The 22,359-nt window shown below is 57.9% G+C and overlaps 1 protein-coding gene across 1 annotated transcript in view; it reads right to left on the reverse strand.

Moving 5' to 3' along the window:
* Positions 1-15,488, reverse strand: part of LOC134525029 (uncharacterized) — a 61,210-nt gene extending 45,722 nt beyond the window's left edge. Inside the window, exons 1-2 of the mRNA XM_063355460.1 lie at positions 14,810-15,488; positions 9,219-9,450 (exon numbers count right to left, since the gene is read on the reverse strand). The gene's annotated coding sequence lies outside the window, so the exon portion shown is untranslated. The remainder of the gene's footprint in view (positions 1-9,218; positions 9,451-14,809) is intronic.
* Positions 15,489-22,359: the final 6,871 nt, after the last annotated feature.

The raw sequence follows: 22,359 nt of genomic DNA on the forward strand, positions 1-22,359 counted from the left end.
CGTCGTCCCCCGGTGGAGCCGCGTGAGGGACATCCCCCACATCCCCCAGGGTCCGGCCGCGGCCCGTCTGCTGGACCCCGCTGCTCGCCCAGCCGTGGGACGCCCGGGTACCGCGGGCGCTGCCGTGATGCTCTCCAGCCTCTAACAGGCGTGCGGGGCGGCTGCCGGCTCCGCGGCTGCCGGAGGGAGGGAGGGAGGGAGATGACTGGGAGCAGTGGAAAAAAACGAGATTACGAGGGATCAGGGAGATGCTGTTAAAGTACATGGCAACTTACAGATGAAACAGGCAGCGCCTGCCTTGAGCTGAAGGCCAATTTGGCAGCGGGCTTGTGCAGGAGGGCTGTCAGAGAAGCCCTGCCGAAGCCTGGGCGGGTGGGAGACCCTGCAGAGCCCAGACTCCTTCCAGCGGCTTGGTGGGACGGGGCCCCGCTCCCACCCTCCTCCCCGGGGTCTGCCGCAGCAGCACGCCGGGTGACGTACTTCTCATTCCTCCGGCTTAATACCCCGGACTCCTTAAATGGCGCTGAATCGAGCTGAGCGGTGGATAAACATTAGTTTCACAGCTCACAAAGCAGTACTGCCGGCTACTGCCAGTCTAGACGTAATGAGTTCCTCCCGGGACCCCTGGGAGCGTTTAGAGTGGGCTCTTCTTTACCCAAGCTGCCAGTCACGCTGGTGCCAGGGGGGAAGCAGCGCCGTTAATCTCTTTCCCGCTATCCCAGCCATAGCTGAAATCCCTTCGAGCATGTAACAGTTTTATTTTAATGTGCCGTCCCACCGGCACACGGGCAGGAGCGGCGTGGGCCGCCTGCCCGCCGCTTTCTGCTGCCTCTCCGCCACCAGCCCCGGCCAGGGACGCTTTAGTTTTGGGGGGGACGAGGTGGGGACGAGCCGACAGGAGGAAACAAACAACGAGGGAAAAGCGTTCGCGTGTTTTACTTTTCACCCAGGCTGGTGTTGTCACCTCCTTGGGTATCCTTTAATTAACAACAGATTGCCGTTCTGCGGAGAGAGACTAATTTAGCACCTGGAAGAGGAGCAGGGGAAGTTTGTTTGGCAGCCAGGCTCCGGCGGCCAGGGACGTCTCCCACTGCGTCGCGCTTTCACCGGGACGCTAAATCACTTGTCAGGAGCTTTTCCCCAAACGGCTGGAGCAGATCGGCTAATGAAGGTGACGTCATGCGGATTTTCAGGCGTGCGCCGATGGACCGGCCGCGGCTGCTGCTGCCCCGGAGCCCCGGGTCCTCCTCTGGGATGTAAAACACCGCTCGCACCCGCCTCCGCTCCCCTCTTCCCACTGCCAAAGAAACGCACAGGGAAAGCAAGATGGGACGCTACGTTCGGGCGAGGCGAGCTGGGACGGATCCTGCCTGTGCCCGCAGGCGCAGCCGCCTCCCCGGGCTCCTACCAGGAGACCCAGCTGGCAAGAGCCATCACCAGCAGTGCCACCTCCCCTGATGCCACGCCGGGTCCCCTGCGGTGGCCAGGGCAGAGCCATCGTGCCCCAGCCCCCGTCGCCCCTGGCCAGCTGAGACGGCGGCGAGCAGGGATGCGGCGCGTACGGATGCTCTCCAGAGAACTGTACCGGCAACCAACGCCCAGGCACAGCTCGGGCACGGCGCGACAGCCCTCCCGAGAAACACCGGCTCCCGGAGCAGACATGAACAAAACCGCACGTAGGATTCATCGATTTTTCCTCTCCAGGCCTCTTCCGAGAACAGGTTGGACATGCGAGATGGAAAAAAGGGGAAAGAGCCCTTGTCAGGTCCTTTCCAGAAGATCGACGGACTAATTGCCAAACTCTAAATATATCCCCGCTCCGCATGTCAGCCCGGGGCTTCTGCTCCCCCGTCCTCCGCGGCAGCGCAAGCGAGCCGCGAATCCGCAGGGACGGGCAGGGAGCCAGCCTGGACTTTTCCATCCCTAACCTCCGCGAAGGCGGACACCTGTGTCTCTCTGCCGGGCCGCATTTAGCAGCCGTAATTATAGCCTTTCCATCTATGTATAAATAATTGGAATTCCGGGTAAAATGTTGGGTGGTTTGATTTACATCCCCAGTCAAGTCGATAAGGTTGCAACAAGGATAAATCACGGCAGAAGTGCATACTCAGAAGATCGGAGAGGAAGAGAGAGAAACTTCTGGGCCCCCCCCGCCCATTACTCACGCTTGTTTATAAAGCGGCTGGGATAGTTTTGGCGTGAAACAAACATTGTGTGATTGCTCGAGGACTTTTCATCATTGTCCTAAGTGCCCAGGGAGAGTTGCGGGAAGGAGGCACTTGTTTCTCCTGCCTCCTGCTGCTTTGGGGCCAGCGAGGGCAGAGCCGTAGCGGGGGCTGACGAATTGAGGACGGCACTGAGGGTCCCAGACCCCTCGCCCCCGCCTGCCCCCCAGCCTCTCTGCCGGGCTCGGGCTGCAGTTTTCGGAGGCAGGACCCAGCAAGAGGTGGGGAAGAAGCTTCGGTTCCCCTGAAACCTCAGCCCTGCTCCTGGAACGCTCCAGCCCGAGGGCCCCCGGGAATTTCCTCCACGGAGTGACCTGCCTTTGCCTTTTCGCACCAGGCCATGGCCGGGCGTTCATCGGTAGCCTTGGCTTCAGCTGGGGGAAGATGGAGACAGCCCCCGCCTTGCCGCTGCCGTGCAGGAGCGTCGTCAGGCTCCAGCCAGCCCGTGAACGGCGCGCGCAGCGAGCAGCCGGCACCGGGCAAGCACCCTCCGGGGAAGCAGCAGCACTTTGCGGCGAGCGCCAGATCATCCCTCGCCCCGCTCCCTCCTAGCGTAACCCCCTCCATGGCGTGGCCGGAATCGCTGGGGACGGAGAAAACAGCATCCTCCACGTCTCGGCAGCGGCCGGGAAGAGCCACGGCGTGGACCGCGGCGTCTGCATCTTTGGACAGCAGGCTGCGTGGCGGGGAGCGCGGCGGTAGACGGACGAGGCTGTCCTGGATGTTTTTCAAGTGGAGATTAACCACTGAGTAGGTTCTTTTTATTTAAGATGCCATATGTCTCTTCCCTCTAAATATCTCTTCCATCAGATACCGCTGTGATTCCCAGTCTGCCTTCCAGCCCTGCCTTTGAGACGCTATTGCAAACACTTCACAAAACCGTGTTAGATCGGAGATGGAAAATGCTTTGAAGGCTCCTTCTCTCCGCTCCCCCGCGTACGTCACGCCCCACCGTATACGCAGCCGCTCTGCCCGCGGCTGCTGGGAGCCTGGGAGCCACCGCGTGCCCGTCTCCGGGAGGAGGATGCCATTTCTGGGCTCGGGGCAGAGCCCTGGTTTGACTCCGGTGACTCATTTGATTACGCTGCAAATTTCGCCTGCGAAACAGGGGTAGCAACGCGATCCTTTTCCCCTGCTGCGAGCTTCAATATATCAAGGATTGTGAGGCACTTAATACTATGTAAATGGGAGACATATCAGCTGTGCCTCAGATAAATGAATTTCACTTAGATTGATGGGTGTGAAGCGCTTCCAAAATTAGGCCTATTCTTCTTAAATCAAACAGTTTCCCCAAGCCAGTTCAGCTCCATTGATGTAGAGGAAGTCATCAAGCTGCAATTCATCATCGGGTTCAATCAAAGACCTTCAATACACTGACCCACCGCCTGCTTCCTCCTCCTCGTCCTCCTCCTTGCGGAGAGCCGGAGCGTGGCCAGGCGCCGCGGGACCAGCACCCTCCATCCCCGCACGGGGCACCCCAGGCTCAGTCCGCAAAGCCGGGACACGCTCCTGGTGGGACCAAAACCACGGCATATCCCTTACGCGGAGCCTGGAGAAGCACCTGGATATTTAAGGCCATCTTCACCACGGATTTCAGCTGCAGAACAGAGTTTTTCCCCAAATATTTGCCTGATGGCCCTTGCCCTCACATAGCTGAGTTGGGAACGCATAAGTCAGGCTTCAGCGTCTCCGAAATCCCTGCCTTGCTCCCCTGGGTCTGCGCACCGGTGCGGGCCTGGCACTATTTCTAGGGCTTAGGGCTGGCAAAGCAGCGCACAGCAAGCCGGGCGCTCGCTCCGATGCTTATGCTGAACTGCATTCCCGCCATTAAACGCTCTATAACGTACAGATAACATCATAAACCCCGCCTCATTCAGTTAGCAAACAGTACATCCCTCTCACGCACGGTAGCATCGCCATCCCGCTGCAGCCAGCCGGGTACCGCCGCAGGAAACCCTGCCAAGCTGCCCGTCGCCGCCTCGCGCCCGCCTGCGTGAGGGGGCTGCCCCGCTCCCCAGCCTCGGGGGTGGCCACGGGGGTCAGCGGGCAGCCCCCTCCTCCCCGGGGCTGCAGCTCCTCCTCTTCCCGCCGCCGAACCCCGGCACCTCCCGACGACAAGTATCCGTTTGGTGTTTACGTGCGGAGCAGCTCCGCTCTCCCCAACTTTTTTTAACGGCCGATAATCAACAAAGCTGAGCAAATAATTTTGCACGTATAATTTATTCTGTGAATTTTGATTCCTTGCCCACAAGCAGCTTGCTCCTCTCACAAAGGTATCGGTCCTGCGAAATCATGCAGGGGAGCTGCCGCCGTGGCCCGCGGCTGGTTCAGGCGGCTGGCGGCGAGCGCTCGACACCCCGAGCGTCGCAGTGCTGGCCACTCGCTTGCTTTCCATCAGGTGTGTCGCTCACATGGCGTTTCTGCTGCTGATAGCCTGGGAGCAATCTAACCGTAGAGGGCATCTCCGACGGGCGCAGCACTGGTAACGGAACCTCACCCGCACGCCCGGCCCGGCCCGCTCCCGACGCAGGATTAGGCATCCAAAGGGTAGGCGCAACAACCGGCTAGCTGAGTAATCGCCCAAATGCGGTCGCGTCATCCACGTGTTTGCACCAAAATGCCCCGTACTGTCATTAAATGAGACTAAATATGCCTAGGAGCAGCCGTAAGCACAGCTGTGCTGCTCTTCCCCCTTGGCAGAGGAAGGAGAGGATGCCGCAGCCTCACACGTAACCGCAGTGCCAGTTACAGGCTTGCCTGAAATTCAGATGTTGAAGCCGGGAACGAAATCGCGTCTGCTTTGGGCCGATTCTGCTGCGTGACGCGTGCCCTTCGCGCCGTCCCCTGTGCCAGACGCCTCTCCAGCGCTCGTGCTCCTGCGAGAAGGTGGGTTGGGAAGCCGGGGCTCCTGCAGCGCAGCAGCGGCGGGCAGACATCCGTCGCCGGCAGGGACGGCAGCGCAGCCCTGCGCTGCTCCAACCTCGGCTCCCACTGCAGCGTCCGGCGACGTCTCCGCGTCTGACAGGAGTCCGAAGGGCTGATGCGACTTTTCCTTAACGGCTCTTCCAAGGTGGGAGTCCACGCGTTTGTGAAAGGAACGCTGTATCAACGGGCGCCTGTAAATCATCCTGTACCAATATCTTGATTTTTGCCGTCGCCGGCGGCAGGGCGTTCAAGCGGCTGTCACTCCGCGGATGCCCTCCGTCCCCTTTCTTTATCTTCTCGACGTCGCGATCTCGTCTGCTGCAGGAAGAGCTACGGCCCTTCAAGTTAAACGTGCCTGCCAAGAAAAATGTTGATTTTTTTCCTCCACCTACCTCCAGACATCTGATTAATTCCACGCGAGGAGCGAGGAATTAAGGTTTGGGGTGTTTTTTTAAGCCAGATACAGGAACATTGATGTAGAAAAATATTGTGGCTGCTAGAGCTGTCTGGTGACCGAGACTGCCTTCAAATGTGTTTTAGCCTGACTTGGCATGCTGGCTTTTAGGGGCTAAATGGAGAAGTGAACTAATCCCAGGTCTTAATGAATAATGTTCAAATCCAGCTTTCATTTTCAAATGCGTCCATACATTCGAGAATGAGTCACAAGGTGTTTGTTGTGCGGGTGAAGAACAGACAAGCTGGGAAGGGTATTTTTATGTGTTTGTGAATCATTGTATATGATATTTTCCTCCGCTGTGCCTCTCCGTCCTCGCAGTTTTCTGCAGTGAAATCCATTCAGCTGGACTAGAAATGTAGGCACTTTATAGAAAATCTTTAATAGCGCGAGCACAAATGGATGGCTCTTATTTCCTCTCCGCAAAGAGGCGATTTGCAAAACCACCGCTAACAAACATTTTCCCCCTTCCCCCAAAGCCATTAAATAAAGACCGATGGAGACGCCTCCCAGCGAGGCAGAGCTGCCTGCGGTGGCCACGGGCTCCTTACAGCCGGCCGCGGCGCGGGACGCGCAGAGCGAAGGTGTGGGGTGCCGTGGGGGATCCTTTCCAACTCTTCCCATCCCGCCTGTCGCGCCTGTTTGTTTTCCCCCGAGACGCTCGTCTTGCTGGGATTTTTAACATTTAATTAGTTGAGCCAGCTGCTTCCCCTTTGCAAAGGGCTTGTCTCCCTTTAAAGGCGGGTTTCTTTTGTTCACGGGATGGATCCAGGCTCCGGCAGAGCCGCAGAGCCCAGCTCCCGTCGCATCGTGCTCCCGCCGCCGGGTCGGGGACACGCTGGGAGCTGGGGGTTCGCAGGAGCGACGCCAGCCCAACCCGCGCTCCGGGCTGGGATAACAGCCGGGCACGGAGCTGCGGTACGTCCTCTTCATCCCACTGGAGTGAACTGGAGCTGAGCGCGACCCAACGATCGTCCCTTGGAAAGGGGGTGAAAACCAGAGGAGCCACTCAGCAGAAGAAAGAGGTTTCTACGCAGTCGTGGTGGGGCATGGATCCCACTCACGGCAAGGCGATTCTCACCGCCTCAAGCGTGATCGCCACCTCTCCGGATGAAAAATGGGGAATTTTTACCAAGGGTGCTCAAAATCCCCCCCTAGGGAAGGGCCACGGGAGAGCTCCCGCTGACAAGGGGAGGCTGCACACCGACCACCAGCGTTCCGCTTTGTCGGGCCGTGCAAAACCCCCTGGGAAAACCAGAGGGGGACCAAGAGGGCCCTTCTGCCGGGCTACAAGGTACGGTCGGCACCCCTTACCCATTTGGTAGCACCACGGGCCGCGGCGCCCAAGGTCGGCTCTGACTTGTCTTAGCCCTGGAAGGAGGTCGCAGCTTGGCCTTAAATCTTTTCCCGAATGACGTGGCAGGCACGCAGCTTTAACCGGTTCCTAGGTACTGAGGACAGCCAGAAGCACCGTTCATTTTTAATGGAACGGGTGTCAAATCAGCAGCACGAAACGTGGGAAGGATACCCAGGCGGCAGCGTGTTTGAAGGGTGATGCTGTGCCCTTTCCCGGGGCTCTTCCCCGGCGCGCATCCTCCTCCTCCTCTGCCCCTGCCTCCTCAACAGCTTCAAGGCTGCCTTTTGCTCCGCCTTTCCTCGATTTTCCGTAAGGTCTGCCCTTCCTTTCGGTCTTCCAAGCCTGGCCTTTGCTTTGTCCTGCTCCGCACGCCCGCCTTTTCTTTCTCGTCCTCTGCAGCACTTTGTTTTAATCACTTTACCCATTTCCCTCCGGTACGGCCCTTTGCGGCCCTGGTCCCTCCTTTACGTTTTCCGCCCGCAGGTTTGGGAGGCTCCTTGCCAAAGGGCTGAGGAGCAGCAGGTCTGGCACTGCCCCGGTCCCTGCCCCGCGCTGGCACCGCTCATTCATCCCCGGCGGAGGCTGGGAGAGACACGCTGGCCCCATTACGGCAGCTGCAAAAGAGCCCATTGATTTCAGGGGAGCTGGGATTTCAGCCTGATTATCGCTACCGCTCGTGAAAATACTTCTAAGGCGTTTGCCTTTGGAAAAGGGCAGATTGCCTCAAATGTCAGGTGTCAGCAAAGCCTTTCTGCATCCCTCGGCGGACTCCCCTCTCCAGCTTCAAATGACACAAAAGGACCCCGTGCGATTCTATTCATACCAGATGCGATCTCCTACCTTTAAAGCCGAGAGAAGTTTGCCTGAAGAGAGACACGTGAACTTTTTTCCGATCGTTCTAATCATTCCTTTTTCTCCCAGGAGATAAATTTTTAATTGTTCTTATTCTTCCATATCACCTTTGAAATGCATTTGCTTTTTCATTGCAAGTCCAAGATAGAAGAACACTTAAAAGTTTTCAGTTTTCAGACCCCGGTGAACCTCTCGCTTCTGACATAAACAAACAAAGCCCAAACATGTTTAATGAAACAGTTTTGGTTTTTCAAAATGAACGCTTTTGTTTTGATCAAAAAGCCATTTGTAGCTCCAATCCCGGAGACGTTTCCCCAAAACCCATTTAATCCGGCTCTAAAAGCCCCTTTGTGGAGCAGGTGCGATGTACGCGATGTGCGATGGGTTTGTTTCCCCCTCGTCAGAGCTGCCAGACGCCAGACCTGGGCCTGGGGGGAGCGAAGACGCTGCCCGGCAGCTCGAGACCGAGGGCGTGCGGTGCTGATCGCAGGTTACTCCTCCGATAAAAGACCCGAAGCCCAGCGAACGCTGTCTAGCAAACAATAAGGTGCATTTTCCCTCCGTTTCCCTCCTCCGGTTGTTAGGGAGCAAAACTTCATCTTTTCTCCTGTGTCCCAGTCAGCGCGTGGCCGACCCCGGGCAGGGATTTCGGTCCCGGCCGTGCCTCCCGCAGCTGGCACATCTAGCATCAGGCTTTGGTCAACAGCCCTTGTCTTTATGAGCTAAAAATTCAGTTCTAGCCGGCGCTGACTGCAAAACTGCTGTCCATGCAGTTGTTCCTGCCAGCAAACTCATTAGCGGAGATATTCATTGGGAGCGAAGGTACGGGAGAAATGAACCCAGGCGCCCAGGCGCTTCCGACTGCGGCTCCCGGGGTAAGGAAGCAGCTTCGCGCGCACGCACTGCTGCCTGCCCATCGCACCCGGCCATGGCCACCGTCCAGTCCCAGCCACCACGGCAAGGCAAAGCCAAGCCAAGGAGCTTGCAGCGCTCTGCGACGCGGTACCCGGGTCCAGGAGAGGCTGCGAGCGGGTCTCCCGTGGAGAAGCGGAGCAAAACCCGGATATTGTTTCTACGCCAGCAAAGCTGAGACCTTTTTGAAGGAGCCCGACGCTGCTGCCAGGCAGCTCAGCAGCTCTGGCGTGACCCCATGCAAGGAGGCGCGTCCTCCCCAGCCCCGCATCCCGGCAGCGTTATCCCCGCACGAGCATCCGAGGGAGCCCCGCACCTCGCCGGCCCCCGCCGCTGCCATTCCCACTGCCAGAGATGCCCAACCACAGGGCGGGGAGCGTTTCCTTATCGCCCAGCTCATCCCTCCGCTTGCCTCGCGTTAATCACCCCCCGGCCCGGCCCCAGTGAGGAGTGGTACCCGGGGGAGCGGCTGTGCACTGGCTCCAGCTCTCACCGTAAGGACGGCCGGGTGCTGCTGTGGCAGAGCGATGGTTGATGGTCGTTGTCCATCCCAGCTCCTCGTCATCCACCCCAGCTCCTCGTCATCCATCCCAGCTCCTCCCGAGCAGCGTGGGAAACGCAGGGCGGCCGCGGTCCAAGGCGGAGCCTGAGGCTGGTGGCTTCGTCGCTGCAGGGCCGCACCTGGTAGTAACTCCTCCAGTACAGCTGTACTTGGAAGCACCTCACTAAAAGGAGGAAAAAAAGAGCATTAAAGTCGAGTGGAAACACAGCTGAGAGGGTTCGGCAGGGCTGACTTACGGGAAGAGGTGAAGGAACTTAACATGCAGGCCTGGAAAAAAGGAAAGGGGCAGAGGGGAGACGCGGAGACTACGAGAAAGCGAGATAAATAATCGCAATAATAACAATAGTGTTATTGATAAATTGCTCACTCAAGGGCTCGGGGGGAAAGGAGCAGACAATTAAAGCGTGGTGATAATAAACAATAATAATTAAAACCTCATAAAACACATCATGGGAAAAGGAAGCAAAATATTCTAAAACTCATGAAATCCTGCAGAGGACATAAAATAAAGGCACGGGGGAAAACTTATCCGAGGTTGACCCAGAATACATCCCAGGCAGCAGTGGGTTTCTGCCGAGGAAGAGGAGACAGAGGGGAGGGAGCCCTAGACGAGAGAGAAGGGAAGAGGCCGTTGGGGCGAGTGGGGGCCACTGGCGGTGACGGAGGTGCCCGGGGAGGCACGGCAGCAGCAGTCCAACACCCAGCTGAGATGTTGGACACGGGCTTGTCACCTGCGAAAGCACGAGCGCAGGGCCAGGGACCGCTCAGGGCCAGGAGCCACAGCCTCGGCATCCCTCCGGACCCGCCGTGCCCCTGGAAAGCACCGCTCCCGCTCCCTGAAAGCGTCTGCTTTCGGGTACTCTCTCATCTGCTAGCTTTTCCCCCAAACGCTGCATCGTCTTCCCGGAAACTGCGGGCATCAAACCCAAAGCCGGCAGGACGCCTTTCGGGGACGCCGCACCGTCAGGCTGTGCCGTGCTCTCCCCACCTCCCCCCCGGCTCGGGGGGATGACGCCTCCCGGTTAGGACGTGAGAGACAAGCGCAAGCTCCCGCGAGCTCCCTGCGCGCGTTTGTGCGTGTACGTGCGCTCAGATCCCTCTTGTATATTCTGCGGAGACAGGAGTCGGAGATCAGGGGAGTCTAAAATGCAGCATGACTGCAGCACATAGGAGCGGGAGCGCGCCAGAATGCCTCTGACAAGTTACACCAATTATATACCAGTTATTTGTCACATCTGTTAACTCATCAGCTCGCATTTCAGGCAGGAGCTCTGCCGAAAGACAAGCCGGCGGCGGGGAAGCGGGGCAGAGTGACGGTGCAGAAGGGTGCTGTTTGCGAGTCCTCGCCCGGCGCCAGCTCTCCCCGGCCCCGGGATGGTGCTCCATAAATACGCACGCAGCAGGGCAAGGGGGTCTCTCCACGTTTCGGCGTGTATTATATGTTGGAATAACTCCAAGGGATTTCTGCACGGTCTAATAATGAGCGCGCCCAGTAATAGCCGGCTCTGGGAAAGGAGACAAAGCCGGAGTTACCGCACCTGCGGTTTAATAGTTGGAGAACGTGATCTCGGAAAACCAGCTTGCCCTAGCGACACGAGCCGTGCAGCCAAAGCCTCTTGTCTCCTTGAAGGCGGGGGATGTTTGCAGCCTGAGGACTCTCAGAAAGGCTGCGTTTTCTGGCAGCGAGAAGGTCACCCAGACGGAGCGCTGCCGCGCGCTTCTGCGGCACTGACATCTCCGTTGGGCTTTGGGAGACCCCCCAGCGTCGGGGACGGGGAGGCAGCCGAGAAAAGGCTCTTCTGGGGGGACCCAGCCTGCACGCAGGGAGAACGTCCCCCTGCCCTCGCCTTCCCACATGGCGGGATGTCGCGGGTCGGAGCCGGCACCCTCCGCCTCTTCCCGAGGCACCTTCAAATTATGGATCCGCGCACTGAGTGTAATTGCACAGACACGCTTTGAGCCGTGCGCCGGCCCATCCGGGCTGGCACCTCACCCCCGGCGACCCCTGCCTCAGAGGGAGGTGACACCGTGACCGCTCACAGAGTCACCTGGGCGGCTGCGTGCCACGGGGGAACCCTTCCCGACCTCCGCAGCCATTAGCTCGCCACCCTGGGCCCGGCAGCTGATTAGCCCTCTGTCTGCTGTGCACGCTTACAAACGTCACTATTGATCATAAAATTAGGCAGCTCCTCTTGAAACCCAGCTCCGTTTAACCTCGTGGCCTCGGATGGATGATAATTCTGCTCCTGACGACCTGCCGGGTGAGGACGCGCGTACCTGCCCCGGCCCCGAGCGGTCCCGCGCTGGCAAACCAGGCAGCGCCTGCCTCGTGTTTTATCCGTCCTCCTCTCAAGTGCTGGGGGGGGTGTCCTGTGCCCCCTCTCCTGCCCCACCGGAGCCATCCCGCCTTTTCCCCGCGTCTGCAGGGAGAGCCGGGACGCCGGCGAGGAGGGGATGAAGATGCGGGCGCAGATGTTTCCAGATGAACCCACCTCTCCCAGGGCAAACAAACAGGTTGCTGTGGAGGGTTTTTAATTTCCTCCGCCACGGAGCGGCCGTGTGCCTTTTATACAGAGAGCCTTTAAAGACTTTGGGAAGCAATTCCAACATTTTCTATAGGCGCGGGGAGATAATTGAATGCTTTCAAAGAGCGCCGCATGGCAGGGAAAGTTCAATTTTTGCAGCACGGCGCATCCTGCATTCACCGAGTTTTGTGCTTCAGCATCATCCCCCCCAACCCGCCCCCCCCTTTTTTCTTTTTTTTAATTTCCTAGAAGCCAAATCCCCTCTCAGCGTTTTCCTGCGGCTTCTCTCTGATGAAGCACTTAGGGATGAGCAGTGAAAACGGACCACCACTCAAGCAAAGCCCCGGCCACGGGACGGCCGGACAAAGAACTGGCTCTGGGAGGTGGGAGGGCTGTGCCTCCCGCGCCGGGGAGGAGCGGGCGCCTGCTCCGCACGCAGCCCCGCTGCCAGAAACCCTCTGCCCAGCTATTTTTAGTCCTAACGCTGCAGAACAAGAAAGCCGCTACAGGCAATTTTCTTTTTCCTTTGGTTTTTGGTTTTTATTTTTTGGTTGTTTTTTTTCCCCCTCCCCCCTCCTCTCTTTTCTCAAAGGCGGTGGTTCCGAGGCAGAGGAGAAGCGGTACGTAAGGAAGGGGGGGCCGCCCTTCGCCTGGGCACCCCCCGAGCTGCCGCCCGCAGGCTGTCCAGGGTCACCTCGGAGCAGGGAAGCCGAGACCCCTTCCTCTTGCCAGGGTAGGGCAGCGGCGGGCTCCGCAGCAGCCGGAATTTAAAAGCAGCCCACACCGAAGGACGACGTTTCCCTCCCGAGGGGCGGGGAGGGAGGGCAGGAGCTTTGCAGGGGAATTCGGCTTTTGGGTTCACGGCTGGCGACGGTTCCGTGCCAGCTAACTGCACCCAGCTCATCCCTGGTCCGAAGAAAAGCCTGATTTCCACCCGGTTTCTATTGGAAGCGGCATTGCTGATGCACAGCCACACGCACGCTTCGCGGGCCTCGAACCGCCCTCTCAAACGGCAGAGAGACTCCCGCGTGAAACAAGCCTGCACAAGAAAAATACACTGTGTGTATTTAAACATTCCTTAAGTCATTTTGATGTGTTTAAGTCCTAATTCACCCTCTCAAAGTTCATTTTCGCTACCCTAATGTGATGTATTTGACAGAAAGATGAATGACATTATTAAAGAGTCTCTCTGGCAAATTTCAGTAATAAAATCTCCCTTTCCCCCCCTGCTTCTCTCCTTTTCTATACACGTAAACCTTTTGCTTCCCTCGTCTTCCAAGATTATTGCTGGGTTTCTGGAAGGGGCTCCAGGACACCTCCCGGGCCTTTCCCGCGCAGATAGTTTAACCTTGGGTGATGGCACGGGGGAGCCCCGGGAGAGGACCCGGCTGAGCAACGCCGTGTGCCCGTGGCGCGGGGTCCTGGCGGCGGAGCAGCACGTACGCAACCCCGTACCCTCCTCATCCTCACTGGTATGAGGCCGTGTGGGCCACCCAGGCTGAGCCTTGCCTTCCTCCATGCCAGACACCCTCTGAATTTATGCCCTGCTTCCCCCTTCCCTCTTGATTTATCCTTTCCAGCGTGCCGGAGGAGTCGCGTACATTAATCATCCCGACTTTTAAACCATCTCCCCTAAATCATTTTCCACGCTGGCAGCCATTTGCCGCGAGCCCTGGCCATCCCCTCGCTCTGCGGGACGCGGCGTCCCGGTGGGGACATCTCCGGTCCGTCCCCACCACCGCCGCTGCTCCAACACCCACCCACGGGTCTGGTCAGGATCGGGCTCCACCGCGCCTGCGAGGACGGGAGCCGCGCTGGGACGCGCGGCTGGTCCTTGGCCGATATAGATGCGGCTTAAAGATGGAAAAAGCAAGTGGGAGTTGCCAAGAGAAGTGCGGGGCTTGGTGCGTGCTCAACACGAACCACCGAAGAGAGGGCTCAGAAGAGCTGTCGGCGCTTCGGGAGCCAGGGGAAGAGCCGGGAGGGCGGCGCGGCTCTGCCCCGCCATTTGTTGGGCTGCGCGGAGGGAGGTAACGCAGGGAGAGGCGTTCGGGGCCGCGGCTGGATGGGGAAGAAGGGGAATCCCTCCGCCGTAACAGGCTCTCGAGGGAATCCTCCACCTCAGGCAAGCGAAAGGCAGCGCAGACCAGGACTGACTGCCCGGGTGAAGCGGGGCTCGCAGGCAGCCTCTCGCCCGCCTCCCTCCAGCCCCGGCCCATCGCCCGCGGCCTCGTGTTCCAGGCACGTGAGGGATTTTATTTGCCAGGCTTTCGCCTTTGCAGGTTTTGCTCTTTGCCCTGAACAGGAGGAATTGTGCTAACTTTATCTTCCGACTCCCAGCGCGCAGAAGAAAGGAGAATAAAAGCGTGTCACGACCCCATCCGCCTGACCTCCGGCAGCAGAGGCAGGCGGCGGCTCCCACGCACCCTGTGCTTCTGCCCAGCCTGCGGAACGGCGGCCACCGAGCCCCGGAGCCACCTTTCCAGCTGCGCTGGAGGCCGGGAAGAGCAGCGCATCCTCGGGGTCCTGCCCCAATCCCCCAGCTTGGAGGGGCAGTGCAGAAGAGAAGAGGAAAACCGTGCAACTGCAGCAACTACCTGGATTTTGCTCAGCGCGGTCTCTGGGAGCAGACAGCACCGCCTCCGCTAAAACCTCCCGCTGCGTCTCTGCAACCCAAAACCACTGCCAGCATTTCGCCATCCCTTCACCCTCCCTGCAGAACCCGGCACACTCCCTCCCCATTATCCTGCCCCTTCCCGCTTTTATTTTCCATAAAAGCGAGGCACTGGGGGTTCATCCCATGGAGGGAACCGCCACGGGCTGCCCCACGGGGGGCTCGGCATGACGGAAACCCCTATGAGAGGGCAGGCTCCGCGCGCGGCTGCTGCGGGGCGAAGGCAGGAGGTCGACCCCCTCTGCAGAAGCATCTTGCTTGCAAGAAAGAAGAGATCTTCTGCTCTCCGGCTGTTTAGTCTCTCCAAAGCTTCAGTGATCTACCTAGATTAGGCCTCGACAAGCTGAATTTCTGCTCCAGGTAGTGCAGCTGCTCCTCGCTGAATAAAACATGCCGTTCACCCTGCTGCACCCCGAAGACGAGCTCCAAGAATTCTTTTATTTCTTCTTCTTTCTATTCAGGCACGTGCTTATTCTTTCTGGCAAACGCCTGCAAAGGGGGGGCACCGCTTGTTGCTCCTCTGGGGTTGTTCCCTGCAGGGAACGACGCGGCTATTTTCCTGAGCCTCCCGTCGCTTGCCCGGGGGATACGGGGTGCTGGATGCCGGCACCCATGGATAACAGTGGGTGAATAATGCCACGAGCTCCCCGTCAGCGGCTGCTCACCCGGGGCAGCACGGGGGGATTTCCGAGGGATGCACATCCGACGGCACCCATGGCCAGACACGAGGCTTGTTTTCCCCCTGCTGCATGGAGCGAAGGTGCGGCAAAGAACGCGGCGGGGTTGTTCCTACACCTTCAGACTGTTTAAACCGCTATTCATTTCCATGGCTGTTGTTACCGTTCAGGAATTATCTGCCAGATAGCTGGAGGAATTTTCTGCCTGTTATACTTGGTCCAAGCTGTCCGCTCAGAGGCTCCCGTCTTGCCGCTTTCATTTACTTTACAGGGAATATGGCCAGAATGGATTGTTTCTGCTTTGCGCTCAAGTTTTTAAGTAGTAGAAAAATGACGACCAAGTGACGGCGGTGGCAGCGCAGCCGTAATCCGGCGGCCAGGCAGCGCGGCTGCCGGGCGGGATGGGCATTCCATGCCCCGGCGCACAGCGGGGAGCGGTGCTGGGCGCCGGCAGCGGAGTCTGCACACAGGGCCCTGGGCAAACGCCGTCCCCGTCCTCCCAACGTGCCGAGGAGCCGCGGAAGCCCTCTGCAGCACCGCAGCGAGCCAGAGCCCTGCCACAAACACGCAGAGAGCTAAGCCTGGCATCTGCTCCCATAATGATACAGCAGATCGTTACAACTCGTGACATCCCACTATAAACAGAAAGCTGTAAAACCCTGTAATTTACAAAGCTGGATCAGGTACTCGTGTGTTTTGCATAATCCAAGAGACTGTGGGTTTCAGGCTGAGTTTTCCTTTTCTTTTTCCTCTTTTTTTTTTTTTTTTTTGCTTGCTTTCCTCGTCTCCCCTTCTGGTTGACATGGTTACAGAATCCTGAGGGTGGGGTAATAGGACACGACAGATGCATTCGGGCAGACTCAGAAATCCACCGATGCCTCCTGGAAAAGTACGAAGAGCACGCTGTTTAGAGACAATTCAGCTGCTCTGTCCCCTTGCGTGTCTCCCCCTCTCTCTCTCTCACTTCCAAGGAGGTATTTGCACGAAGGTGTCACTTTCTTTCCCGAAGCTTTCCGCCCGCCGCTGCCCTTTCCCTCCCCAGTCCCTTAATTCTCCGCTTGTGCCATCAGAGTCGCTTTTGCTGCGAGCTGCTGCCACGGCAGAGGAGACCCGGGCAGGGAAACAACCGGTGGCGGGAGCAAGCGCTTACAAAAAATAGATAGACGGAGGCAGAATTGTTCCTAAATTGAATGTTTTTCAGAGCTCTTCCAAGCAGTGTCTGCAGTACTTTAGGATTATTCTCTCCCGGGGGGCCTCATAAAAGCTGTAAATACTCGGAATAGCTTTCAAGGCTGGCCTTATGACAGTTCAGTTCTCAGGAAAATATATGCTAATGTGCATCGCCGTCATTATCCGGGAGACCTCGCCGCAGACGCTTTTGTGTCTACGAAGAAAAGATTTCTGATTGCTGGTGTTTTGCTAAAAGTTAAATACACCCAGGCTTTGAAACTCACTGCGAGCGTTTTGAAGCAGAAATTACCCGGTGGTGCCTCCCCTCCGCCGTACCCCAGCTCCGGGATTTCTTTAAAGAAGGATCAGATTTTCCGAGAGCTCTAAATCCCGCTGGAGGTGGATGGGAATGGGATGCTGTGCTGCCCCGCATCCCTCCGGTGGCAGAGAGCCCACGTGCCACACGCCGCCAGGGCTCGTGCCCCATGTGCGCCAGGCGACGGCGCGAACGCTTCCAGCCTGCTGAATTTCAGAGCTGGGAGTTACGCTCCGTTTTCACAGACCTTCTAGTTCGTATCCATGGAGCCCGGGCGATGCGCCTCCCAGACTCGCAGAAGGCACAGGAGACAAACGAATTGCCGAAAGCGGGTTTCCGTAGAAAGAGGAGCGGGTTCCGCCGCTTGCGCGCACGTGGACTCCTCGCTCCGTCTCCCAGAGAGTTTTGTACCTTGTCATCGGCACTGACATGCCACAAGATGGAAACAAGGCTATTTAAAGGTTCCCATACACCATGGTGCTCAAAAAAAAAAAAGAAAAAAAAAAGCCACGCTCAAGTGTAAATGTCAATGGGGCTATGACTGTAATGCAGGCACAGAGTAAGCTATTTTACTTAATTGAGGCTGAAGGCACTGAAAGGGAATAAAGAAATAAATCAGGGAGCCGTGCAGATGGAAGCAGCAAAGCCCCAGCAGATTTACTGCGCCTGCTCCGGCACAAGGTTGTTGGAGGTGGCCTGATGCTGCGGCGCTGGAGGAGGCACCCGCGGGTCCTCTGTAAATCAGCGCCCGTGGGCGAAGGGGCGAGCAGCGCTGGCTCCGAAGGGAGGGTCGGGCTGAGCGCGGGCCCCTCTGGGGGCCAGGGGTGTCCTCGGGAGGAAGGGCCGTGTCTCCGGAACAGGAGCCCAAGCCCGAGCCCAAAGCTTGAACCATCCTCCCGGCTGAGATGGGTTTGCAGCTCCCCTTGGTGGAGGGAAGCGGGGGGACAGGGGCGCGGCGGACACCACGCACCAGTCGGGGATGGGCTGCGACGGTTCTGTGCAGAGAGAAGTCCTCGCCGTCCCGACGGGCTCCCCAGAAGCGATTACACCCATCCAGAGGTCTGCAGCGTCGGGGGGTCCTTAGATCGGTCTTGAGCGTGGGATGCTGTTTGCAGCTTCTCGATACAGTGGTTTCTGCAGAAATCACTCGTCCCGGGGGAAAAAACCCAAAGGTGCTGAGCTGGCACGGCAACACAGTTCCTCCGGGAACCGCTGTTGGGGGGTCACCACTCCGGCATGGCCCTGCTCCGGGGGAAGCAGGTCTCTCACAAGCTCTGAGCTAGCCCTGAAATTCCTCTCTCCCGTTCTTCCGAAGTGTCCTTTGCTTTCAAGCTGTGTTTATCGTGGATGATTGATATTTGACATTACGATGTACCGGGAACACGCACAGCATCACTCCGCTGGGATGTGACGCTCTTCCCGCAAACACATCCATCAGAGCCGCGAGCGCCACCCCGGCAAGAGGCCGGCGGAGGAGCCGTCCCCAGGGAGAGACACCGGCTGGAGCCCCACCGGGGATCTCACCGCGCGTCCGGGGGCTGGGGAGGGAAAGGTCCCCGCTGTGACGGGGCTGCCCCTGCGGAAAGCCTTCCCCGGCACGGCAGAGCCGTGCCATCGCTGCCATCAGACAGGCGGAAGGATGCTGTCTGCTCCCCACCGCCCCGGGCGGCCCGTGCCCTTGAAAGATGGCTGAGGAGCCCTTGAGGAGAGCCAGGGAAGGAGGGCTCCGGCGCGCTCGCCTTTCGCAGCAGAGGGGAAGGAGGGCGAGCAGCGGGCGCGGAGAGCCAGAACCGCCACAGTCCTTAGCGGGCAGAGATCACGGGGGAAATATTGATCCCAATTTGCCTTTGAGAGGCGATGGCTGGAGGACCGCGTTATCTTCCTGAGCCGGGCATGCGCGTCAGGAAGAGATGGGATGCGAGTCATTAAGCCATTCTTCTAATAGTCCCGAGGTATAAGAAGTAAAATGACCTCAGCTATACAATTTGAGGGCCTGACGCTCACTGCCAAATGAGACCTCTCCGGCTCCGGCAGAGGAAAAGTGAAGCTCTTGTGAAGGTGTCACTTCCCGGCGCCGTGGGAATAACACCCCACAGCTCCCACCAGGGCTGAATTCAGCTCCGCATGGGACTCGGGAGCTGGCCGGAATTAACAGGTCCGCATCGATTTCTGTGTAGCTTCCCATTTATTACAAGGCTGTGGATAGAGATTAACTTTTGTGGCTTGGTATTTATTATTGTTTCACCTGCTTCCCAACGGGAACGGAAGGCGCCGTGATGAATGAACCCGGAGCTCCGCTGTTCCCCCGAGGAAGGCGCGCTCCTTCCCGCACACCCGGGACGGGGTTTGGGACCCCCCGGCTCCCCTGGGAGCCCAGCGAGCAGCCGGCGGCGCTCAGACCAAGCCGGCACCTCCTCCCTGGCGGTTCGCGCTCCCAAGGCAAATCATTAATGCGCACGGCTCTGACGTCCCGTAAGTCACTCGCGGTGAAGCGCTGCGTCTAATTGACTTGAGATGCATCAGCCGAGCCTCCCGACCGGCTCTGCCGGGCCCGTACGCAATAAGTGCAACGCGCTGGGAAGAGGGGAATTACTCTTGACACTGGGATTATATCTCTGCCAACAGCATCAATATTCTATTAAAGATATGTGATAATATAACACTAATTACCAATTGAGGAGCCATTAAAGGAAGCCTGCAAACAGCAGTTCGATCTCACCTTTCAGATTAAAAACACCGCAATGATTTCCTGTTCCTTGTACTTTATTTCTGTGTTTTCTGCCCATGCATAATGCAGCGATGCAAATTGCCAGCCAATACCTAGAAGATTGCTGCCTTCACCTGCCAACCAAGGGTAACGGCTTCCCAAGCCCGGGCCGGGCCAGGAAGGAGATAAGTCACGTCTAGAAGCCGAGAACAGGATAGAGAAAGAGTCCTCTCCCGTTTCCATTTGGCCGCCTGCCTAAGGGCAACATCAGGAGCCGCCGGGACTTAGCGAGAGAGGAGACAAGTCGCCCGGATGAAGCGGGACCAGACCGGCCCTGCAAAGCCGCCTGGTGACTCTGCTGAAAGCCAGGCCGGGGACGGACATCCAGCACGGCATCCGAGGCTACCGCGCGCCGGCCTTCCCATGGCCTCTCCGTGCAGCGCCTTAACACGACGCTACAACTGCCACCACCCCCGAGGGGTCCGGAGACCCCCACGCCACTGCCACCCTCCTCCCGCGGCAGCTGCCAGACCAGCCGGTCCCCGTCCCCAAAGGGAGGACGAGCGGGATTTACCACTCCCTCTGCCAAAGGAACTGCAGGGCTCCAGTATTCCTGGGGCAAGACGACGACCCTTAGGGTCTTCCAAGGCTTCTGGGCTTAAAGGTGTTTGTCTGACTTTAAAGATGTTTTTTTTCCCCCTTTATTTTTCCCTAAGGCTGTGGAGGGCAGCCAGCCTATGACAGCGGTCGCGAGGTTAATGAAACTGAAACAAGTATAATCTAAAAAAAGCCCGCATCCTACAGGGGCAAATCTGAGCCTGCCGTCAAGCCTCAGTGCCCGGAGCTGTGGAATATTTTGCAGGATGAGGGCCTGAAGGACAAAACCGGACCCCTGGGGCATCCCCACCAGCACCAGAGCACGGCAGCGGACACAGTCCCCTCTCGAGATGCAGTTATCGGTGAGAACAACAGGGACATCACAGCTAAAGAGGGAACACCTTTCCTGCGGAGAAACAGAGGAATTAGAATCCGCCCCCTGCTCCCAGCTGACGTTAACGGCACGGTGTAGCTCAGAGCAATCCTTTCGGAGGGCAGCCTCCAGGAGCTGCCCATAAATGTCTATAAATGTTCCATAAACATCCAACGACGGCCCGAGTGGGTCTCGGCAGGAGGCAGCGGGAGCGGCAGCGAGGAGCTGCATCCACCTTCGCCTCCCCGGGGCAGCCGCGGTGGAGAGAACTCCCCCAGCAGCCCCTTCCCCGCGTGCGGCGGCGCCCGCCAGCCATGCGTTATTTTAATGAGACGCAATAATATTCCACCAGCCCTACAAGCTATAGATCGAAGCCACAAAGAGAAGGCGTCAGAACCTCCATGTGATCAATCGTGTCAAAACACGTTCATTTAATCCCTTACAAATGAAAGGAAGATGTGTTTAAAATGTCATCCTTGGGGACCGGGAGCCAGGTTCCTATAAATCAGTCAACCCCGGTAAACCGTATTATTTAGGAGCTATTTGACAGCAGACGTGCCGAAAACAGTTTTGAACTGTGCACACAAGGTTTACATCATCTCAGACGTAAAAATTGCCAAGTCGTACGCTATCTTTGGCGGTTTCCCTTTCCGTGCCTAAGCGCCCAGCACGCAGAGGGGTTACAGGGGAGAGGATGGACGGGCGGAGGTCGCACAGGGACGCACACGACTCACGGCCCAGCAAGCGCAGGGGTAAACCCGGGGGCTAAGGAGCTCTGAGAAGAAGGGACAGCCACGTAAAATGTCAGGCGACGCCTTATTCCGCCGGGGAATTGAGCCCAAGGGAGGCAGCGGTGCCCGGGGACGGCGGCAGCTGGGTGTGGAAACACCGGCCCCAGGAGCAACGCCCGGGGAACACGCGTTCGCCCTCGCTTACAGCAAGGTCACGGCTCTCCGACAACAAACGCATAAAAAAAATAAGCAATCCGGGACCATTTTCTGCGACACCTACGGCAAGGACTGACCTCGCAGCCCAGCTATGGAGCTGGGGACCATCGGGAGCATCAATTTTCTTTGTGCTGCCGGGTGAAGCGCTTCACCTCCTGCGTCTCGTTTAGCTGTCGGGCTTGCTAACCTCCACCCCTGCCAGAGCTAAGGCACCCCCCGACATCCGAGCCAGCTGCCCAAAGGGACGTGGCACGTCCCTCTGTGCCCCCCGAGACCTTCTCCCGAGGGACCAAGGTGGCGGACTGGCCTTCGTTGGGTGAACACCCGTGTGCCCATTTAACAGAAAAGACATTTGACAGCTATGACAATGGACAGGGATCGGTTGGGTTCTTTATTGGTTCTGAAGGTGCTTATATTTAAAACAATTTGTTAGGCTCCCCGTGATTTACTGCCGCGCTGCAAAATGGGGCTGAGTATTGATTCTTTGCCTTTTCTATTGCAAATGGGTGTAATGTTTTATAGTATGTCAGAATAATAGCAGCGGGCACTTTATCAATGTCAAATGTTAAAAATGATCAGCTATTGTGATGTAGGAGATTAAATATGAAAGCTTGATGGGTATATAAAAGCAAAATGGCAATAATAAAGGGATTTTTATGTTCAACTCGTTGCTCTCCCAAATCCACCTGGGGAGCTATTAGAACCAATTGTGCTGATCAGTGACATATCACCATGGGTTAAAGGACAGGAAAGTGCTGGGTTTGACTCCCGGGGGGTCCTTCTGTGTCGCTGGGCCGATGTGGGGGCTGGAAGCCGAGCCCTGCCCTTCCCTGCCAGGACTTTGCGGAGTTTCCCATCCCTCCGAGTCGCGCATAGGTGCCAGACCCAAGGCTCGGAGATGGGACGTCCATCTGCAGAGCCCAGCCTCGTGGAGCCCTTCTCTCCCGAGAGGAGATGTGCCAGCAGGACCAGAGTTGCTCCAAGGAGGAAGCCATGGCACAACAACCAGGAATTTGGTGCAGAACGAGCTTAAGGACTCCCAGACTGCAAAACCAGAGGGGTTTAGGGCTGTCTGTGCTGTGAAAA

Source organism: Chroicocephalus ridibundus, chromosome 18, assembly GCF_963924245.1.
Source record: "Chroicocephalus ridibundus chromosome 18, bChrRid1.1, whole genome shotgun sequence".
Taxonomy (NCBI): domain Eukaryota; kingdom Metazoa; phylum Chordata; class Aves; order Charadriiformes; family Laridae; genus Chroicocephalus; species Chroicocephalus ridibundus.